This window comes from Lissotriton helveticus, chromosome 8, assembly GCF_964261635.1.
Source record: "Lissotriton helveticus chromosome 8, aLisHel1.1, whole genome shotgun sequence".
Taxonomy (NCBI): Eukaryota; Metazoa; Chordata; class Amphibia; order Caudata; family Salamandridae; genus Lissotriton; species Lissotriton helveticus.
Genome location: NC_136069.1, coordinates 819,030,860 through 819,049,121, shown reverse-complemented (window position 1 = coordinate 819,049,121; position 18,262 = coordinate 819,030,860). Strand labels below are relative to the sequence as shown.

Below are 18,262 nucleotides of genomic sequence, written 5' to 3'. Positions count from 1 at the left end.
CAATACACAACAGAAGCAGATGCAGATTGCTTATCAATGTCGTGATAGAACAGTTGTGATTTGAGTAGTAGAAGCGCCCCTGAATTGATACTTATTATATACAGCCTGTAAGATAGTCAAAAATGCATGCTAGGAGAGGAGATGCAAATATAAATGTATTAGAAAAATACATAAAGAGGAGTGATATGCTTTTATTCATGCAAGGCTAGAAAAAATCCCCATACTGTCGAAAGCATTCATACACCACCAAATGGAAATAAACAATTCTGACATTAAACAAAAAGGTGACGATGCATTTGTATCATCACCTTGAGAAGGATCATCTAGGAATTGAGCCCAAGCCTCAGCACTTAAAACCAGAAACACTCCACTAAAATAGGAGGCCTGTTGGTGCCAACAATTCTCAAAGTTAATGCTTGTTCTGGTTGAGCATTGAACCGAATGCAGGGCTCTTTTGAAAGTGAGGTTTGTGAATCAACAGATACATCCACATGCCAATTATGTTATTGTTTTTAAGAGAATTCACTTTCTTGGAACGAGACTGCATGAACCCATCTTCAGGGCCTGGACAATTTCATGCAAAACGGCAACTCTCAACATTGCAGCCAAGACAATATAACTAGTGTTTCTGCCTGGTTTCGAACCGGGGACCTTTCGCGTGTGAGGCGAACGTGATAACCACTACACTACAGAAACAGATACCTACAGGTGATTCTTCTGTGATGAAACTGCTCAAAACAGACTATTCCAAGGGCATCTGGTTTTAGATTTCTTTCATGCAACCTGCCCGACAGCCCTATCTGAACGCTTGTATATGCCTTGCAAGTTCAGCATTTTTGCAAAATGCTTAAAGAGAAATGTTTCCTATTTGCTCAGGCAGGGCAAGGTTAAAAGCATGAGACTCTAGCAAATAATCATCCACTACTGCAAAGAGAAAATTGATATTGGCTTTGAAATGCATACTTCAAAAGAGCACCAATGAAAGGGCTCGTCCGGGATTTGAACCCGGGACCTCTCGCACCCAAAGCGAGAATCATACCCCTAGACCAACGAGCCGTTGAAAGACCCTCACCTCTGAAAAGGTAATACCAGCTCTAAGCCCGCAATGAAGATCATGCTGGGGTCTTTTTCATGCTTGGTCTGTGAATTCACAGGAAATTCAGTGTCAACTTACCCTTTCTCAAACGATAGCACTATCATTTGTAAGTGTCCCCTTTTATTTTTTCTCAGCATTGGACAAGTCTTACAGGAAGTCAGCAGTTATTTATATATTTCTGCATTGGCTAGAGCCTAAAGAGAAAGAATAAAAAGCTGTTCATAACAACATAAGAAACACATTTTGCCTTTTCTCTCAAATACTTATTCCCTTTGTGCAAATCGGAATGCCAAGGTGAATAGCTGGGCCACAGATTCTGGCTAATTATCTATCTCTTGAATGCAAGAAGCAATAAAAACTGCCTAATGCAGGACTAAAGCATTCATTGCATAGCCTCTAACATCATAACATAACTGAGCTGCTGGTAACAAGCTAAGCAATGCCTTCCCAAAATGAGAAGTACATGTGCTTATGTGCTTATCCGCTCAATCAGCGCTCAATCAGGCTCGATCAGGCTCGATATAGGAAAGGTGGAAAGGGTCCAAATGGCTTTCCCTTCCTTTTTAGGGTGGGTCCTGCTGACTATCATAGGATTCCTCTTAAGAGTGGCCAGGGTCAGAGGAAAAACTTTCAATGCTTCTTAGTGTTCTCTCCAGAAGCAGGCATTTTCTGTGCCTTTAATTTCAGGCTTTTCCCAGCAGTCTCTGTTCTGCCTATGTAAATTAACAAAAGCAGTGCTTATTCCTCACTTGCTCTAATGTCCTTCCTGTCCACAAAGCTCTGCCTAAGTATGCTTTTTTCTTTTTCAGGGAAATTCTAAATGGTTTCTCTGTCCACTCTGTGGCAGTAGAGTGCTGATTATGATGCCATGTTTTGTGGAATCACCAAGGTACAACTACAGAGGAATATATGAGTCTGAAGGACATGGAACTCTTAGCTAACACATCACAATATGTGATGCTTGCCAACCAAGCACTACATTCTGGTGCGCTGATGATCAGAACATTCTGCTCCTAAAGGAAAGAAAAGACCGCTTGATTGAAAATAAAGTCTCTGTTTATATTAACTCTCTCTCTCTCCCTATATCTATCTATCTATCTATCTATCTATCTATCTATCTATCTATCTATCTATCTATCTATCTATCTATCTATCTATCTATCTATCTATCTATCTATCTATCTATCTATCTATCTATCTATCTATCTATCTATCTATCTATCTATCTGTCTGTCTGTCTGTCTGTCTGTCTGTCTGTCTGTCTGTCTGTCTGTCTGTCCGTCTAACCATTCATCCATCCATCCATCCATCCATCCATCCATCCATCCATCCATCCATCCATCCATCCATCCATCAATCCATCCAACTATCTATCTATCTATCTATCTATCTATCTATCTATCTATCTATCTATCTATCTATCTATCTATCTATCTATCTATCTATCTATCTATCTATCTATCTATCTATCTATCTATCTATCTATCTATCTATCTATCTATCTATCTATCTATCTATCTATCTATCTATCTATCTTTATATATGGATACATGCATACACCTACACATAGATATGCCATGCATTTCTTTGGATTTGTTTCAACCTCTTGCCATTTATTTGAGAATCCCTACTTTTCAAGTGACTGCAAATGAAGTAATCTCTGGCACGGTTTGGCTGATGCAAGGTAACCAAAACACAAGACAACTTTTAATAAAAATCATTGGTTTCTTTGTTAACGTGCACTGTCCAACATGGGACTTTCACACGTCAGGTAAATATGATAACCAATACACAACAGAAGCAGATGCAGATTGCTTATCAATGTCGTGATAGAACAGTTGTGATTTGAGTAGAAGAAGCGCCCCTGAATTGATACTTATTATATACAGCCTGTAAGATAGTCAAAAATGCATGCTAGGAGAGGAGATGCAAATATAAATGTATTAGAAAAATACATAAAGAGGAGTGATATGCTTTTATTCATGCAAGGCTAGAAAAAATCCCCATACTGTCGAAAGCATTCATACACCACCAAATGGAAATAAACAATTCTGACATTAAACGAAAAGGTGACGATGCATTTGTATCATCACCTTGAGAAGGATCATCTAGGAATTGAGCCCAAGCCTCAGCACTTAAAAACCAGAAACACTCCACTAAAATAAGAGGCCTGTTGGTGCCAACAATTCTCAAAGTTAATGCTTGTTCTGGTTGAGCATTGAACCGAATGCAGGGCTCTTTTGAAAGTGAGGTCTGTGAATCAACAGATACATCCACATGCCAATTATGTTATTGTTTTTAAGAGAATTCACTTTCTTGGAACGAGACTGCATGAACCCATCTTCAGGGCCTGGACAATTTCATGCAAAACAGCAACTCTCAACATTGCAGCCAAGACAATATAACTAGTGTTTCTGCCCGGTTTCGAACCGGGGACCTTTCGCGTGTGAGGCGAACGTGATAACCACTACACTACAGAAACAGATACCTACAGGTGATTCTTCTGTGATGAAACTGCTCAAAACAGGCTATTCCAAGGGCATCTGGTTTTAGATTTCTTTCATGCAACCTGCCCGACAGCCCTATCTGAACGCTTGTATATGCCTTGCAAGTTCAGCATTTTTGCAAAATGCTTAAAGAGAAATGTTTCCTATTTGCTCAGGCAGGGCAAGGTTAAAAGCATGAGACTCTAGCAAATATGCATCCACTACTGCAAAGAGAAAATTAATATTGGCTTTGAAATGCATACTTCAAAAGAGCACCAATGAAAGGGCTTGTCCGGGATTTGAACCCGGGACCTCTCGCACCCTAAGCGAGAATCATACCCCTAGACCAACGAGCCGTTGAAAGACCCTCACCTCTGAAAAGGTAATACCAGCTCTAAGCCCGCAATGAAGATCATGCTGGGGTCTTTTTCATGCTTGGTCTGTGAATTCACAGGAAATTCAGTGTCAACTTACCCTTTCTCAAACGATAGCACTATCATTTGTAAGTGTCCCCTTTTATTTTGTCTCAGCATTGGACACGTCTTACAGGAAGTCAGCAGTTATTTATATATTTCTGCATTGGCTAGAGCCTAAAGAGAAAGAATAAAAAGCTGTTCATAACAACATAAGAAACACATTTTGCCTTTTCTCTCCAATACTGATTCCCTTTGTGCAAATCGGAATGCCAAGGTGAATAGCTGGGCCACAGATTCTGGCTAATTATCTATCTCTTGAATGCAAGAAGCAATAAAAACTGCCTAATGCAGGACTAAAGCATTCCTTGCATAGCCTCTAACATCATAACATAACTGAGCTGCTGGTAACAAGCTAAGCAATGCATTCCCAAAATGAGAAGTACATGTGCTTATGTGCTTATCCGCTCAATCAGCGCTCGATCAGGCTCGATCAGGCGAGATATAGGAAAGGTGGAAAGGGTCCAAATGGCTGTCCCTTCCTTTTTAGGGTGGGTCCTGCTGACTATCATAGGATTCCTCTTAAGAGTGGCCAGGGTCAGAGGAAAAACTTTCAATGCTTCTTAGTGTTCTCTCCAGAAGCAGGCATTTTCTGTGCCTTTAATTTCAGGCTTTTCCCAGCAGTCTCTGTTCTGCCTATGTAAATTAACAAAAGCAGTGCTTATTCCTCACTTGCTCTAATGTCCTTCCTGTCCACAAAGCTCTGCCTAAGTATGCTTTTTTTCTTTTTCAGGGAAATTCTAAATGGTTTCTCTGTCCACTCTGTGGCAGTAGAATGCTGATTATGATGCCATGTTTTGTGGAATCACCAAGGTACAACTACAGAGGAATATATGAGTCTGAAGGACATGGAACTCTTAGCTAACACATCACAATATGTGATGCTTGCCAACCAAGCACTACATTCTGGTGCGCTGATGATCAGAACATTCTGCTCCTAAAGGAAAGAAAATACCGCTTGATTGAAAATAAAGTCTCTGTTTATATTAACGCTCTCTCTCTCCCTATATCTATCTATCTATCTATCTATCTATCTATCTATCTATCTATCTATCTATCTATCTATCTATCTATCTATCTATCTATCTATCTATCTATCTATCTATCTATCTATCTATCTATATCTCTATCTATCTATCTATCTATCTATCTATCTATCTATCTATCTATCTATCTATCTATCTATCTATCTTTATATATGGATACATGCATACACCTACTCATAGATATGCCATGCATTTCTTTGGATTTGTTTCAACCTCTTGCCATTTATTTGAGAATCCCTACTTTTCAAGTGACTGCAAATGAAGTCATCTCTGGCACGTTTTGGCTGATGCAAGGTAACCAAAACACAAGACAACTTTTAATAAAAATCATTGGTTTCTTTGTTAACGTGCACTGTCAAACATGGGACTTTCACACGTCAGGTAAATATGATAACCAATACACAACAGAAGCAGATGCAGATTGCTTATCAATGTCGTGATAGAACAGTTGTGATTTGAGTAGTAGAAGCACCCCTGAATTGATACTTATTATATACAGCCTGTAAGATAGTCAAAAATGCATGCTAGGAGAGGAGATGCAAATATAAATGTATTAGAAAAATACATAAAGAGGAGTGATATGCTTTTATTCATGCAAGGCTAGAAAAAATCCCCATACTGTCGAAAGCATTCATACACCACCAAATGGAAATAAACAATTCTGACATTAAACGAAAAGGTGACGATGCATTTGTATCATCACCTTGAGAAGGATCATCTAGGAATTGAGCCCAAGCCTCAGCACTTAAAACCAGAAACACTCCACTAAAATAGGAGGCCTGTTTGTGCCAACAATTCTCAAAGTTAATGCTTGGTCTGGTTGAGCATTGAACCGAATGCAGGGCTCTTTTGAAAGTGAGGTTTGTGAATCAACAGATACATCCACATGCCAATTATGTTATTGTTTTTAAGAGAATTCACTTTCTTGGAACGAGACTGCATGAACCCATCTTCAGGGCCTGGACAATTTCATGCAAAACGGCAACTCTCAACATTGCAGCCAAGACAATATAACTAGTGTTTCTGCCCGGTTTCGAACCGGGGACCTTTCGCGTGTGAGGCGAACGTGATAACCACTACACTACAGAAACAGATACCTACAGGTGATTCTTCTGTGATGAAACTGCTCAAAACAGACTATTCCAAGGGCATCTGGTTTTAGATTTCTTTCATGCAACCTGCCCGACAGCCCTATCTGAACGCTTGTATATGCCTTGCAAGTTCAGCATTTTTGCAAAATGCTTAAAGAGAAATGTTTCCTATTTGCTCAGGCAGGGCAAGGTTAAAAGCATGAGACTCTAGCAAATAATCATCCACTACTGCAAAGAGAAAATTGATATTGGCTTTGAAATGCATACTTCAAAAGAGCACCAATGAAAGGGCTCGTCCGGGATTTGAACCCGGGACCTCTCGCACCCAAAGCGAGAATCATACCCCTAGACCAACGAGCCGTTGAAAGACCCTCACCTCTGAAAAGGTAATACCAGCTCTAAGCCCGCAATGAAGATCATGCTGGGGTCTTTTTCATGCTTGGTCTGTGAATTCACAGGAAATTCAGTGTCAACTTACCCTTTCTCAAACGATAGCACTATCATTTGTAAGTGTCCCCTTTTATTTTTTCTCAGCATTGGACAAGTCTTACAGGAAGTCAGCAGTTATTTATATATTTCTGCATTGGCTAGAGCCTAAAGAGAAAGAATAAAAAGCTGTTCATAACAACATAAGAAACACATTTTGCCTTTTCTCTCAAATACTTATTCCCTTTGTGCAAATCGGAATGCCAAGGTGAATAGCTGGGCCACAGATTCTGGCTAATTATCTATCTCTTGAATGCAAGAAGCAATAAAAACTGCCTAATGCAGGACTAAAGCATTCCTTGCATAGCCTCTAACATCATAACATAACTGAGCTGCTGGTAACAAGCTAAGCAATGCCTTCCCAAAATGAGAAGTACATGTGCTTATGTGCTTATCCGCTCAATCAGCGCTCGATCAGGCTCGATCAGGCGAGATATAGGAAAGGTGGAAAGGGTCCAAATGGCTGTCCGTTCCTTTTTAGGGTGGGTCCTGCTGACTATCATAGGATTCCTCTTAAGAGTGGCCAGGGTCAGAGGAAAAACTTTCAATGCTTCTTAGTGTTCTCTCCAGAAGCAGGCATTTTCTGTGCCTGTAATTTCAGGTTTTTCCCAGCAGTCTCTGTTCTGCCTATGTAAATTAACAAAAGCAGTGCTTATTCCTCACTTGCTCTAATGTCCTTCCTGTCCACAAAGCTCTGCCTAAGTATGCTTTTTTTCTTTTTCAGGGAAATTCTAAATGGTTTCTCTGTCCACTCTGTGGCAGTAGAATGCTGATTATGATGCCATGTTTTGTTGAATCACCAAGGTACAACTACAGAGGAATATATGAGTCTGAAGGACATGGAACTCTTAGCTAACACATCACAATATGTGATGCTTGCCAACCAAGCACTACATTCTGGTGCGCTGATGATCAGAACATTCTGCTCCTAAAGGAAAGAAAAGACCGCTTGATTGAAAATAAAGTCTCTGTTTATATTAACGCTCTCTCTCTCCCTATATCTATCTATCTATCTATCTATCTATCTATCTATCTATCTATCTATCTATCTATCTATCTATCTATCTATCTATCTATCTATCTATCTATCTATCTATCTATCTATCTATCTATCTATCTATCTATCTATCTATCTATCTATCTATCTATCTATCTATCTATCTGTCTGTCTGTCTGTCTGTCTGTCTGTCTGTCTGTCCGTCTATCCATCCATCCATCCATCCATCCATCCATCCATCCATCCATCCATCCATCCATCCATCCATCTATTTATCTATCTATCTATCTATCTATCTATCTATCTATCTATCTATCTATCTATCTATCTATCTATCTATCTATCTATCTATCTATCTATCTATCTATCTATCTTTATATATGGATACATGCATACACCTACTCATAGATATGCCATGCATTTCTTTGGATTTGTTTCAACCTCTTGCCATTTATTTGAGAATCCCTACTTTTCAAGTGACTGCAAATGAAGTCATCTCTGGCACGTTTTGGCTGATGCAAGGTAACCAAAACACAAGACAACTTTTAATAAAAATCATTGGTTTCTTTGTTAACGTGCACTGTCAAACATGGGACTTTCACACGTCAGGTAAATATGATAACCAATACACAACAGAAGCAGATGCAGATTGCTTATCAATGTCGTGATAGAACAGTTGTGATTTGAGTAGTAGAAGCACCCCTGAATTGATACTTATTATATACAGCCTGTAAGATAGTCAAAAATGCATGCTAGGAGAGGAGATGCAAATATAAATGTATTAGAAAAATACATAAAGAGGAGTGATATGCTTTTATTCATGCAAGGCTAGAAAAAATCCCCATACTGTCGAAAGCATTCATACACCACCAAATGGAAATAAACAATTCTGACATTAAACGAAAAGGTGACGATGCATTTGTATCATCACCTTGAGAAGGATCATCTAGGAATTGAGCCCAAGCCTCAGCACTTAAAACCAGAAACACTCCACTAAAATAGGAGGCCTGTTGGTGCCAACAATTCTCAAAGTTAATGCTTGGTCTGGTTGAGCATTGAACCGAATGCAGGGCTCTTTTGAAAGTGAGGTTTGTGAATCAACAGATACATCCACATGCCAATTATGTTATTGTTTTTAAGAGAATTCACTTTCTTGGAACGAGACTGCATGAACCCATCTTCAGGGCCTGGACAATTTCATGCAAAACGGCAACTCTCAACATTGCAGCCAAGACAATATAACTAGTGTTTCTGCCCGGTTTCGAACCGGGGACCTTTCGCGTGTGAGGCGAACGTGATAACCACTACACTACAGAAACAGATACCTACAGGTGATTCTTCTGTGATGAAACTGCTCAAAACAGACTATTCCAAGGGCATCTGGTTTTAGATTTCTTTCATGCAACCTGCCCGACAGCCCTATCTGAACGCTTGTATATGCCTTGCAAGTTCAGCATTTTTGCAAAATGCTTAAAGAGAAATGTTTCCTATTTGCTCAGGCAGGGCAAGGTTAAAAGCATGAGACTCTAGCAAATAATCATCCACTACTGCAAAGAGAAAATTGATATTGGCTTTGAAATGCATACTTCAAAAGAGCACCAATGAAAGGGCTCGTCCGGGATTTGAACCCGGGACCTCTCGCACCCAAAGCGAGAATCATACCCCTAGACCAACGAGCCGTTGAAAGACCCTCACCTCTGAAAAGGTAATACCAGCTCTAAGCCCGCAATGAAGATCATGCTGGGGTCTTTTTCATGCTTGGTCTGTGAATTCACAGGAAATTCAGTGTCAACTTACCCTTTCTCAAACGATAGCACTATCATTTGTAAGTGTCCCCTTTTATTTTTTCTCAGCATTGGACAAGTCTTACAGGAAGTCAGCAGTTATTTATATATTTCTGCATTGGCTAGAGCCTAAAGAGAAAGAATAAAAAGCTGTTCATAACAACATAAGAAACACATTTTGCCTTTTCTCTCAAATACTTATTCCCTTTGTGCAAATCGGAATGCCAAGGTGAATAGCTGGGCCACAGATTCTGGCTAATTATCTATCTCTTGAATGCAAGAAGCAATAAAAACTGCCTAATGCAGGACTAAAGCATTCCTTGCATAGCCTCTAACATCATAACATAACTGAGCTGCTGGTAACAAGCTAAGCAATGCCTTCCCAAAATGAGAAGTACATGTGCTTATGTGCTTATCCGCTCAATCAGCGCGAGATCAGGCGAGATCAGGCGAAATATAGGAAAGGTGGAAAGGGTCCAAATGGCTGTCCCTTCCTTTTTAGGGTGGGTCCTGCTGACTATCATAGGATTCCTCTTAAGAGTGGCCAGGGTCAGAGGAAAAACTTTCAATGCTTCTTAGTGTTCTCTCCGGAAGCAGGCATTTTCTGTGCCTTTAATTTCAGGCTTTTCCCAGCAGTCTCTGTTCTGCCTATGTAAATTAACAAAAGCAGTGCTTATTCCTCACTTGCTCTAATGTCCTTCCTGTCCACAAAGCTCTGCCTAAGTATGCTTTTTTTCTTTTTCAGGGAAATTCTAAATGGTTTCTCTGTCCACTCTGTGGCAGTAGAATGCTGATTATGATGCCATGTTTTGTGGAATCACCAAGGTACAACTACAGAGGAATATATGAGTCTGAAGGACATGGAACTCTTAGCTAACACATCACAATATGTGATGCTTGCCAACCAAGCACTACATTCTGGTGAGCTGATGATCAGAACATTCTGCTCCTAAAGGAAAGAAAATACCGCTTGATTGAAAATAAAGTCTCTGTTTATATTAACGCTCTCTCTCTCCCTATATCTATCTATCTATCTATCTATCTATATCTCTATCTATCTATCTATCTATCTATCTTTATATATGGATACATGCATACACCTACTCATAGATATGCCATGCATTTCTTTGGATTTGTTTCAACCTCTTGTCATTTATTTGAGAATCCCTACTTTTCAAGTGACTGCAAATGAAGTCATCTCTGGCACGTTTTGGCTGATGCAAGGTAAGCAAAACACAAGACAACTTTTAATAAAAATCATTGGTTTCTTTGTTAACGTGCACTGTCAAACATGGGACTTTCACACGTCAGGTAAATATGATAACCAATACACAACAGAAGCAGATGCAGATTGCTTATCAATGTCGTGATAGAACAGTTGTGATTTGAGTAGTAGAAGCGCCCCTGAATTGATACTTATTATATACAGCCTGTAAGATAGTCAAAAATGCATGCTAGGAGAGGAGATGCAAATATAAATGTATTAGAAAAATACATAAAGAGGAGTGATATGCTTTTATTCATGCAAGGCTAGAAAAAATCCCCATACTGTCGAAAGCATTCATACACCACCAAATGGAAATAAACAATTCTGACATTAAACGAAAAGGTGACGATGCATTTGTATCATCACCTTGAGTAGGATCATCTAGGAATTGAGCCCAAGCCTCAGCACTTAAAACCAGAAACACTCCACTAAAATAGGAGGCCTGTTGGTGCCAACAATTCTCAAAGTTAATGCTTGTTCTGGTTGAGCATTGAACCGAATGCAGGGCTCTTTTGAAAGTGAGGTTTGTGATTCAACAGATACATCCACATGCCAATTATGTTATTGTTTTTAAGAGAATTCACTTTCTTGGAACGAGACTGCATGAACCCATCTTCAGGGCCTGGACAATTTCATGCAAAACGGCAACTCTCAACATTGCAGCCAAGACAATATAACTAGTGTTTCTGCCCAGTTTCGAACCGGGTACCTTTTGCGTGTGAGGCGAACGTGATAACCACTACACTACAGAAACAGATACCTACAGGTGATTCTTCTGTGATGAAACTGCTCAAAACAGACTATTCCAAGGGCATCTGGTTTTAGATTTCTTTCATGCAACCTGCCCGACAGCCCTATCTGAACGCTTGTATATGCCTTGCAAGTTCAGTATTTTTGCAAAATGCTTAAAGAGAAATGTTTCCTATTTGCTCAGGCAGGGCAAGGTTAAAAGCATGAGACTCTAGCAAATAATCATCCACTACTGCAAAGAGAAAATTGATATTGGCTTTGAAATGCATACTTCAAAAGAGCACCAATGAAAGGGCTCGTCCGGGATTTGAACCCGGGACCTCTCGCACCCAAAGCGAGAATCATACCCCTAGACCAACGAGCCGTTGAAAGACCCTCACCTCTGAAAAGGTAATACCAGCTCTAAGCCCGCAATGAAGATCATGCTGGGGTCTTTTTCATGCTTGGTCTGTGAATTCACAGGAAATTCAGTGTCAACTTACCCTTTCTCAAACGATAGCACTATCATTTGTAAGTGTCCCCTTTTATTTTTTCTCAGCATTGGACAAGTCTTACAGGAAGTCAGCAGTTATTTATATATTTCTGCATTGGCTAGAGCCTAAAGAGAAAGAATAAAAAGCTGTTCTTAACAACATAAGAAACACATTTTGCCTTTCTCTCTCAAATACTTATTCCCTTTGTGCAAATCGGAATGCCAAGGTGAATAGCTGGGCCACAGATTCTGGCTAATTATCTATCTCTTGAATGCAAGAAGCAATAAAAACTGCCTAATGCAGGACTAAAGCATTCCTTGCATAGCCTCTAACATCATAACATAACTGAGCTGCTGGTAACAAGCTAAGCAATGCCTTCCCAAAATGAGAAGTACATGTGCTTATGTGCTTATCCGCTCAATCGATCAGGCTCGATCAGGCTCGATATAGGAAAGGTGGAAAGGGTCCAAATGGCTGTCCGTTCCTTTTTAGGGTGGGTCCTGCTGACTATCATAGGATTCCTCTTAAGAGTGGCCAGGGTCAGAGGAAAAACTTTCAATGCTTCTTAGTGTTCTCTCCAGAAGCAGGCATTTTCTGTGCCTGTAATTTCAGGTTTTTCCCAGCAGTCTCTGTTCTGCCTATGTAAATTAACAAAAGCAGTGCTTATTCCTCACTTGCTCTAATGTCCTTCCTGTCCACAAAGCTCTGCCTAAGTATGCTTTTTTTCTTTTTCAGGGAAATTCTAAATGGTTTCTCTGTCCACTCTGTGGCAGTAGAATGCTGATTATGATGCCATGTTTTGTTGAATCACCAAGGTACAACTACAGAGGAATATATGAGTCTGAAGGACATGGAACTCTTAGCTAACACATCACAATATGTGATGCTTGCCAACCAAGCACTACATTCTGGTGCGCTGATGATCAGAACATTCTGCTCCTAAAGGAAAGAAAAGACCGCTTGATTGAAAATAAAGTCTCTGTTTATATTAACGCTCTCTCTCTCCCTATATCTATCTATCTATCTATCTATCTATCTATCTATCTATCTATCTATCTATCTATCTATCTATCTATCTATCTATCTATCTATCTATCTATCTATCTATCTATCTATCTATCTATCTATCTATCTATCTATCTATCTATCTATCTATCTATCTATCTATCTATCTATCTGTCTGTCTGTCTGTCTGTCTGTCTGTCTGTCTGTCCGTCTATCCATCCATCCATCCATCCATCCATCCATCCATCCATCCATCCATCTATTTATCTATCTATCTATCTATCTATCTATCTATCTATCTATCTATCTATCTATCTATCTATCTATCTATCTATCTATCTATCTATCTTTATATATGGATACATGCATACACCTACTCATAGATATGCCATGCATTTCTTTGGATTTGTTTCAACCTCTTGCCATTTATTTGAGAATCCCTACTTTTCAAGTGACTGCAAATGAAGTCATCTCTGGCACGTTTTGGCTGATGCAAGGTAACCAAAACACAAGACAACTTTTAATAAAAATCATTGGTTTCTTTGTTAACGTGCACTGTCAAACATGGGACTTTCACACGTCAGGTAAATATGATAACCAATACACAACAGAAGCAGATGCAGATTGCTTATCAATGTCGTGATAGAACAGTTGTGATTTGAGTAGTAGAAGCACCCCTGAATTGATACTTATTATATACAGCCTGTAAGATAGTCAAAAATGCATGCTAGGAGAGGAGATGCAAATATAAATGTATTAGAAAAATACATAAAGAGGAGTGATATGCTTTTATTCATGCAAGGCTAGAAAAAATCCCCATACTGTCGAAAGCATTCATACACCACCAAATGGAAATAAACAATTCTGACATTAAACGAAAAGGTGACGATGCATTTGTATCATCACCTTGAGAAGGATCATCTAGGAATTGAGCCCAAGCCTCAGCACTTAAAACCAGAAACACTCCACTAAAATAGGAGGCCTGTTGGTGCCAACAATTCTCAAAGTTAATGCTTGGTCTGGTTGAGCATTGAACCGAATGCAGGGCTCTTTTGAAAGTGAGGTTTGTGAATCAACAGATACATCCACATGCCAATTATGTTATTGTTTTTAAGAGAATTCACTTTCTTGGAACGAGACTGCATGAACCCATCTTCAGGGCCTGGACAATTTCATGCAAAACGGCAACTCTCAACATTGCAGCCAAGACAATATAACTAGTGTTTCTGCCCGGTTTCGAACCGGGGACCTTTCACGTGTGAGGCGAACGTGATAACCACTACACTACAGAAACAGATACCTACAGGTGATTCTTCTGTGATGAAACTGCTCAAAACAGACTATTCCAAGGGCATCTGGTTTTAGATTTCTTTCATGCAACCTGCCCGACAGCCCTATCTGAACGCTTGTATATGCCTTGCAAGTTCAGCATTTTTGCAAAATGCTTAAAGAGAAATGTTTCCTATTTGCTCAGGCAGGGCAAGGTTAAAAGCATGAGACTCTAGCAAATAATCATCCACTACTGCAAAGAGAAAATTGATATTGGCTTTGAAATGCATACTTCAAAAGAGCACCAATGAAAGGGCTCGTCCGGGATTTGAACCCGGGGCCTCTCGCACCCAAAGCGAGAATCATACCCCTAGACCAACGAGCCGTTGAAAGACCCTCACCTCTGAAAAGGTAATACCAGCTCTAAGCCCGCAATGAAGATCATGCTGGGGTCTTTTTCATGCTTGGTCTGTGAATTCACAGGAAATTCAGTGTCAACTTACCCTTTCTCAAACGATAGCACTATCATTTGTAAGTGTCCCCTTTTATTTTTTCTCAGCATTGGACAAGTCTTACAGGAAGTCAGCAGTTATTTATATATTTCTGCATTGGCTAGAGCCTAAAGAGAAAGAATAAAAAGCTGTTCATAACAACATAAGAAACACATTTTGCCTTTTCTCTCAAATACTTATTCCCTTTGTGCAAATCGGAATGCCAAGGTGAATAGCTGGGCCACAGATTCTGGCTAATTATCTATCTCTTGAATGCAAGAAGCAATAAAAACTGCCTAATGCAGGACTAAAGCATTCCTTGCATAGCCTCTAACATCATAACATAACTGAGCTGCTGGTAACAAGCTAAGCAATGCCTTCCCAAAATGAGAAGTACATGTGCTTATGTGCTTATCCGCTCAATCAGCGCTCGATCAGGCGAGATCAGGCGAGATATAGGAAAGGTGGAAAGGGTCCAAATGGCTGTCCCTTCCTTTTTAGGGTGGGTCCTGCTGACTATCATAGGATTCCTCTTAAGAGTGGCCAGGGTCAGAGGAAAAACTTTCAATGCTTCTTAGTGTTCTCTCCGGAAGCAGGCATTTTCTGTGCCTTTAATTTCAGGCTTTTCCCAGCAGTCTCTGTTCTGCCTATGTAAATTAACAAAAGCAGTGCTTATTCCTCACTTGCTCTAATGTCCTTCCTGTCCACAAAGCTCTGCCTAAGTATGCTTTTTTTCTTTTTCAGGGAAATTCTAAATGGTTTCTCTGTCCACTCTGTGGCAGTAGAATGCTGATTATGATGCCATGTTTTGTGGAATCACCAAGGTACAACTACAGAGGAATATATGAGTCTGAAGGACATGGAACTCTTAGCTAACACATCACAATATGTGATGCTTGCCAACCAAGCACTACATTCTGGTGAGCTGATGATCAGAACATTCTGCTCCTAAAGGAAAGAAAATACCGCTTGATTGAAAATAAAGTCTCTGTTTATATTAACGCTCTCTCTCTCCCTATATCTATCTATCTATCTATCTATCTATATCTCTATCTATCTATCTATCTATCTATCTTTATATATGGATACATGCATACACCTACTCATAGATATGCCATGCATTTCTTTGGATTTGTTTCAACCTCTTGTCATTTATTTGAGAATCCCTACTTTTCAAGTGACTGCAAATGAAGTCATCTCTGGCACGTTTTGGCTGATGCAAGGTAACCAAAACACAAGACAACTTTTAATAAAAATCATTGGTTTCTTTGTTAACGTGCACTGTCAAACATGGGACTTTCACACGTCAGGTAAATATGATAACCAATACACAACAGAAGCAGATGCAGATTGCTTATCAATGTCGTGATAGAACAGTTGTGATTTGAGTAGTAGAAGCGCCCCTGAATTGATACTTATTATATACAGCCTGTAAGATAGTCAAAAATGCATGCTAGGAGAGGAGATGCAAATATAAATGTATTAGAAAAATACATAAAGAGGAGTGATATGCTTTTATTCATGCAAGGCTAGAAAAAATCCCCATACTGTCGAAAGCATTCATACACCACCAAATGGAAATAAACAATTCTGACATTAAACGAAAAGGTGACGATGCATTTGTATCATCACCTTGAGTAGGATCATCTAGGAATTGAGCCCAAGCCTCAGCACTTAAAACCAGAAACACTCCACTAAAATAGGAGGCCTGTTGGTGCCAACAATTCTCAAAGTTAATGCTTGTTCTGGTTGAGCATTGAACCGAATGCAGGGCTCTTTTGAAAGTGAGGTTTGTGAATCAACAGATACATCCACATGCCAATTATGTTATTGTTTTTAAGAGAATTCACTTTCTTGGAACGAGACTGCATGAACCCATCTTCAGGGCCTGGACAATTTCATGCAAAACGGCAACTCTCAACATTGCAGCCAAGACAATATAACTAGTGTTTCTGCCCAGTTTCGAACCGGGTACCTTTCGCGTGTGAGGCGAACGTGATAACCACTACACTACAGAAACAGATACCTACAGGTGATTCTTCTGTGATGAAACTGCTCAAAACAGACTATTCCAAGGGCATCTGGTTTTAGATTTCTTTCATGCAACCTGCCCGACAGCCCTATCTGAACGCTTGTATATGCCTTGCAAGTTCAGTATTTTTGCAAAATGCTTAAAGAGAAATGTTTCCTATTTGCTCAGGCAGGGCAAGGTTAAAAGCATGAGACTCTAGCAAATAATCATCCACTACTGCAAAGAGAAAATTGATATTGGCTTTGAAATGCATACTTCAAAAGAGCACCAATGAAAGGGCTCGTCCGGGATTTGAACCCGGGACCTCTCGCACCCAAAGCGAGAATCATACCCCTAGACCAACGAGCCGTTGAAAGACCCTCACCTCTGAAAAGGTAATACCAGCTCTAAGCCCGCAATGAAGATCATGCTGGGGTCTTTTTCATGCTTGGTCTGTGAATTCACAGGAAATTCAGTGTCAACTTACCCTTTCTCAAACGATAGCACTATCATTTGTAAGTGTCCCCTTTTATTTTTTCTCAGCATTGGACAAGTCTTACAGGAAGTCAGCAGTTATTTATATATTTCTGCATTGGCTAGAGCCTAAAGAGAAAGAATAAAAAGCTGTTCTTAACAACATAAGAAACACATTTTGCCTTTCTCTCTCAAATACTTATTCCCTTTGTGCAAATCGGAATGCCAAGGTGAATAGCTGGGCCACAGATTCTGGCTAATTATCTATCTCTTGAATGCAAGAAGCAATAAAAACTGCCTAATGCAGGACTAAAGCATTCCTTGCATAGCCTCTAACATCATAACATAACTGAGCTGCTGGTAACAAGCTAAGCAATGCCTTCCCAAAATGAGAAGTACATGTGCTTATGTGCTTATCCGCTCAATCGATCAGGCTCGATCAGGCTCGATATAGGAAAGGTGGAAAGGGTCCAAATGGCTGTCCCTTCCTTTTTAGGGTGGGTCCTGCTGACTATCATAGGATTCCTCTTAAGAGTGGCCAGGGTCAGAGGAAAAACTTTCAATGCTTCTTAGTGTTCTCTCCAGAAGCAGGCATTTTCTGTGCCTTTAATTTCAGGCTTTTCCCAGCAGTCTCTGTTCTGCCTATGTAAATTAACAAAAGCAGTGCTTATTCCTCACTTGCTCTAATGTCCTTCCTGTCCACAAAGCTCTGCCTAAGTATGCTTTTTTTCTTTTTCAGGGAAATTCTAAATGGTTTCTCTGTCCACTCTGTGGCAGTAGAATGCTGATTATGATGCCATGTTTTGTGGAATCACCAAGGTACAACTACAGAGGAATATATGAGTCTGAAGGACATGGAACTCTTAGCTAACACATCACAATATGTGATGCTTGCCAACCAAGCACTACATTCTGGTGCGCTGATGATCAGAACATTCTGCTCCTAAAGGAAAGAAAATACCGCTTGATTGAAAATAAAGTCTCTGTTTATATTAACGCTCTCTCTCTCCCTATATCTATCTATCTATCTATCTATCTATCTATCTATCTATCTATCTATCTA

The 18,262-nt window shown here is 39.8% G+C and overlaps 14 non-coding genes across 14 annotated transcripts; all 14 read right to left on the bottom strand.

Moving 5' to 3' along the window:
* Positions 1 to 623: 623 nt before the first annotated feature.
* TRNAV-CAC (transfer RNA valine (anticodon CAC)) lies at positions 624 to 696 on the bottom strand. The gene has a single exon. It is a non-coding gene; the product is annotated as a tRNA-Val (tRNA).
* A 288-nt stretch (positions 697 to 984) lies between these two features.
* TRNAP-UGG (transfer RNA proline (anticodon UGG)) lies at positions 985 to 1,056 on the bottom strand. The gene has a single exon. It is a non-coding gene; the product is annotated as a tRNA-Pro (tRNA).
* A 2,449-nt stretch (positions 1,057 to 3,505) lies between these two features.
* On the bottom strand, positions 3,506 to 3,578 carry TRNAV-CAC (transfer RNA valine (anticodon CAC)). The gene has a single exon. It is a non-coding gene; the product is annotated as a tRNA-Val (tRNA).
* A 288-nt stretch (positions 3,579 to 3,866) lies between these two features.
* TRNAP-AGG (transfer RNA proline (anticodon AGG)) lies at positions 3,867 to 3,938 on the bottom strand. The gene has a single exon. It is a non-coding gene; the product is annotated as a tRNA-Pro (tRNA).
* A 2,181-nt stretch (positions 3,939 to 6,119) lies between these two features.
* TRNAV-CAC (transfer RNA valine (anticodon CAC)) lies at positions 6,120 to 6,192 on the bottom strand. The gene has a single exon. It is a non-coding gene; the product is annotated as a tRNA-Val (tRNA).
* Positions 6,193 to 6,480: 288 nt separating this feature from the next.
* Positions 6,481 to 6,552, bottom strand: TRNAP-UGG (transfer RNA proline (anticodon UGG)). The gene has a single exon. It is a non-coding gene; the product is annotated as a tRNA-Pro (tRNA).
* Positions 6,553 to 8,921: 2,369 nt separating this feature from the next.
* On the bottom strand, positions 8,922 to 8,994 carry TRNAV-CAC (transfer RNA valine (anticodon CAC)). The gene has a single exon. It is a non-coding gene; the product is annotated as a tRNA-Val (tRNA).
* A 288-nt stretch (positions 8,995 to 9,282) lies between these two features.
* TRNAP-UGG (transfer RNA proline (anticodon UGG)) lies at positions 9,283 to 9,354 on the bottom strand. Its single transcript has one exon. It is a non-coding gene; the product is annotated as a tRNA-Pro (tRNA).
* Positions 9,355 to 11,407: 2,053 nt separating this feature from the next.
* On the bottom strand, positions 11,408 to 11,480 carry TRNAV-CAC (transfer RNA valine (anticodon CAC)). Its single transcript has one exon. It is a non-coding gene; the product is annotated as a tRNA-Val (tRNA).
* A 288-nt stretch (positions 11,481 to 11,768) lies between these two features.
* Positions 11,769 to 11,840, bottom strand: TRNAP-UGG (transfer RNA proline (anticodon UGG)). The gene has a single exon. It is a non-coding gene; the product is annotated as a tRNA-Pro (tRNA).
* Positions 11,841 to 14,175: 2,335 nt separating this feature from the next.
* TRNAV-CAC (transfer RNA valine (anticodon CAC)) lies at positions 14,176 to 14,248 on the bottom strand. Its single transcript has one exon. It is a non-coding gene; the product is annotated as a tRNA-Val (tRNA).
* A 288-nt stretch (positions 14,249 to 14,536) lies between these two features.
* Positions 14,537 to 14,608, bottom strand: TRNAP-UGG (transfer RNA proline (anticodon UGG)). The gene has a single exon. It is a non-coding gene; the product is annotated as a tRNA-Pro (tRNA).
* Positions 14,609 to 16,661: 2,053 nt separating this feature from the next.
* On the bottom strand, positions 16,662 to 16,734 carry TRNAV-CAC (transfer RNA valine (anticodon CAC)). Its single transcript has one exon. It is a non-coding gene; the product is annotated as a tRNA-Val (tRNA).
* Positions 16,735 to 17,022: 288 nt separating this feature from the next.
* Positions 17,023 to 17,094, bottom strand: TRNAP-UGG (transfer RNA proline (anticodon UGG)). Its single transcript has one exon. It is a non-coding gene; the product is annotated as a tRNA-Pro (tRNA).
* Between the last annotated feature and the right edge of the window lie 1,168 nt (positions 17,095 to 18,262).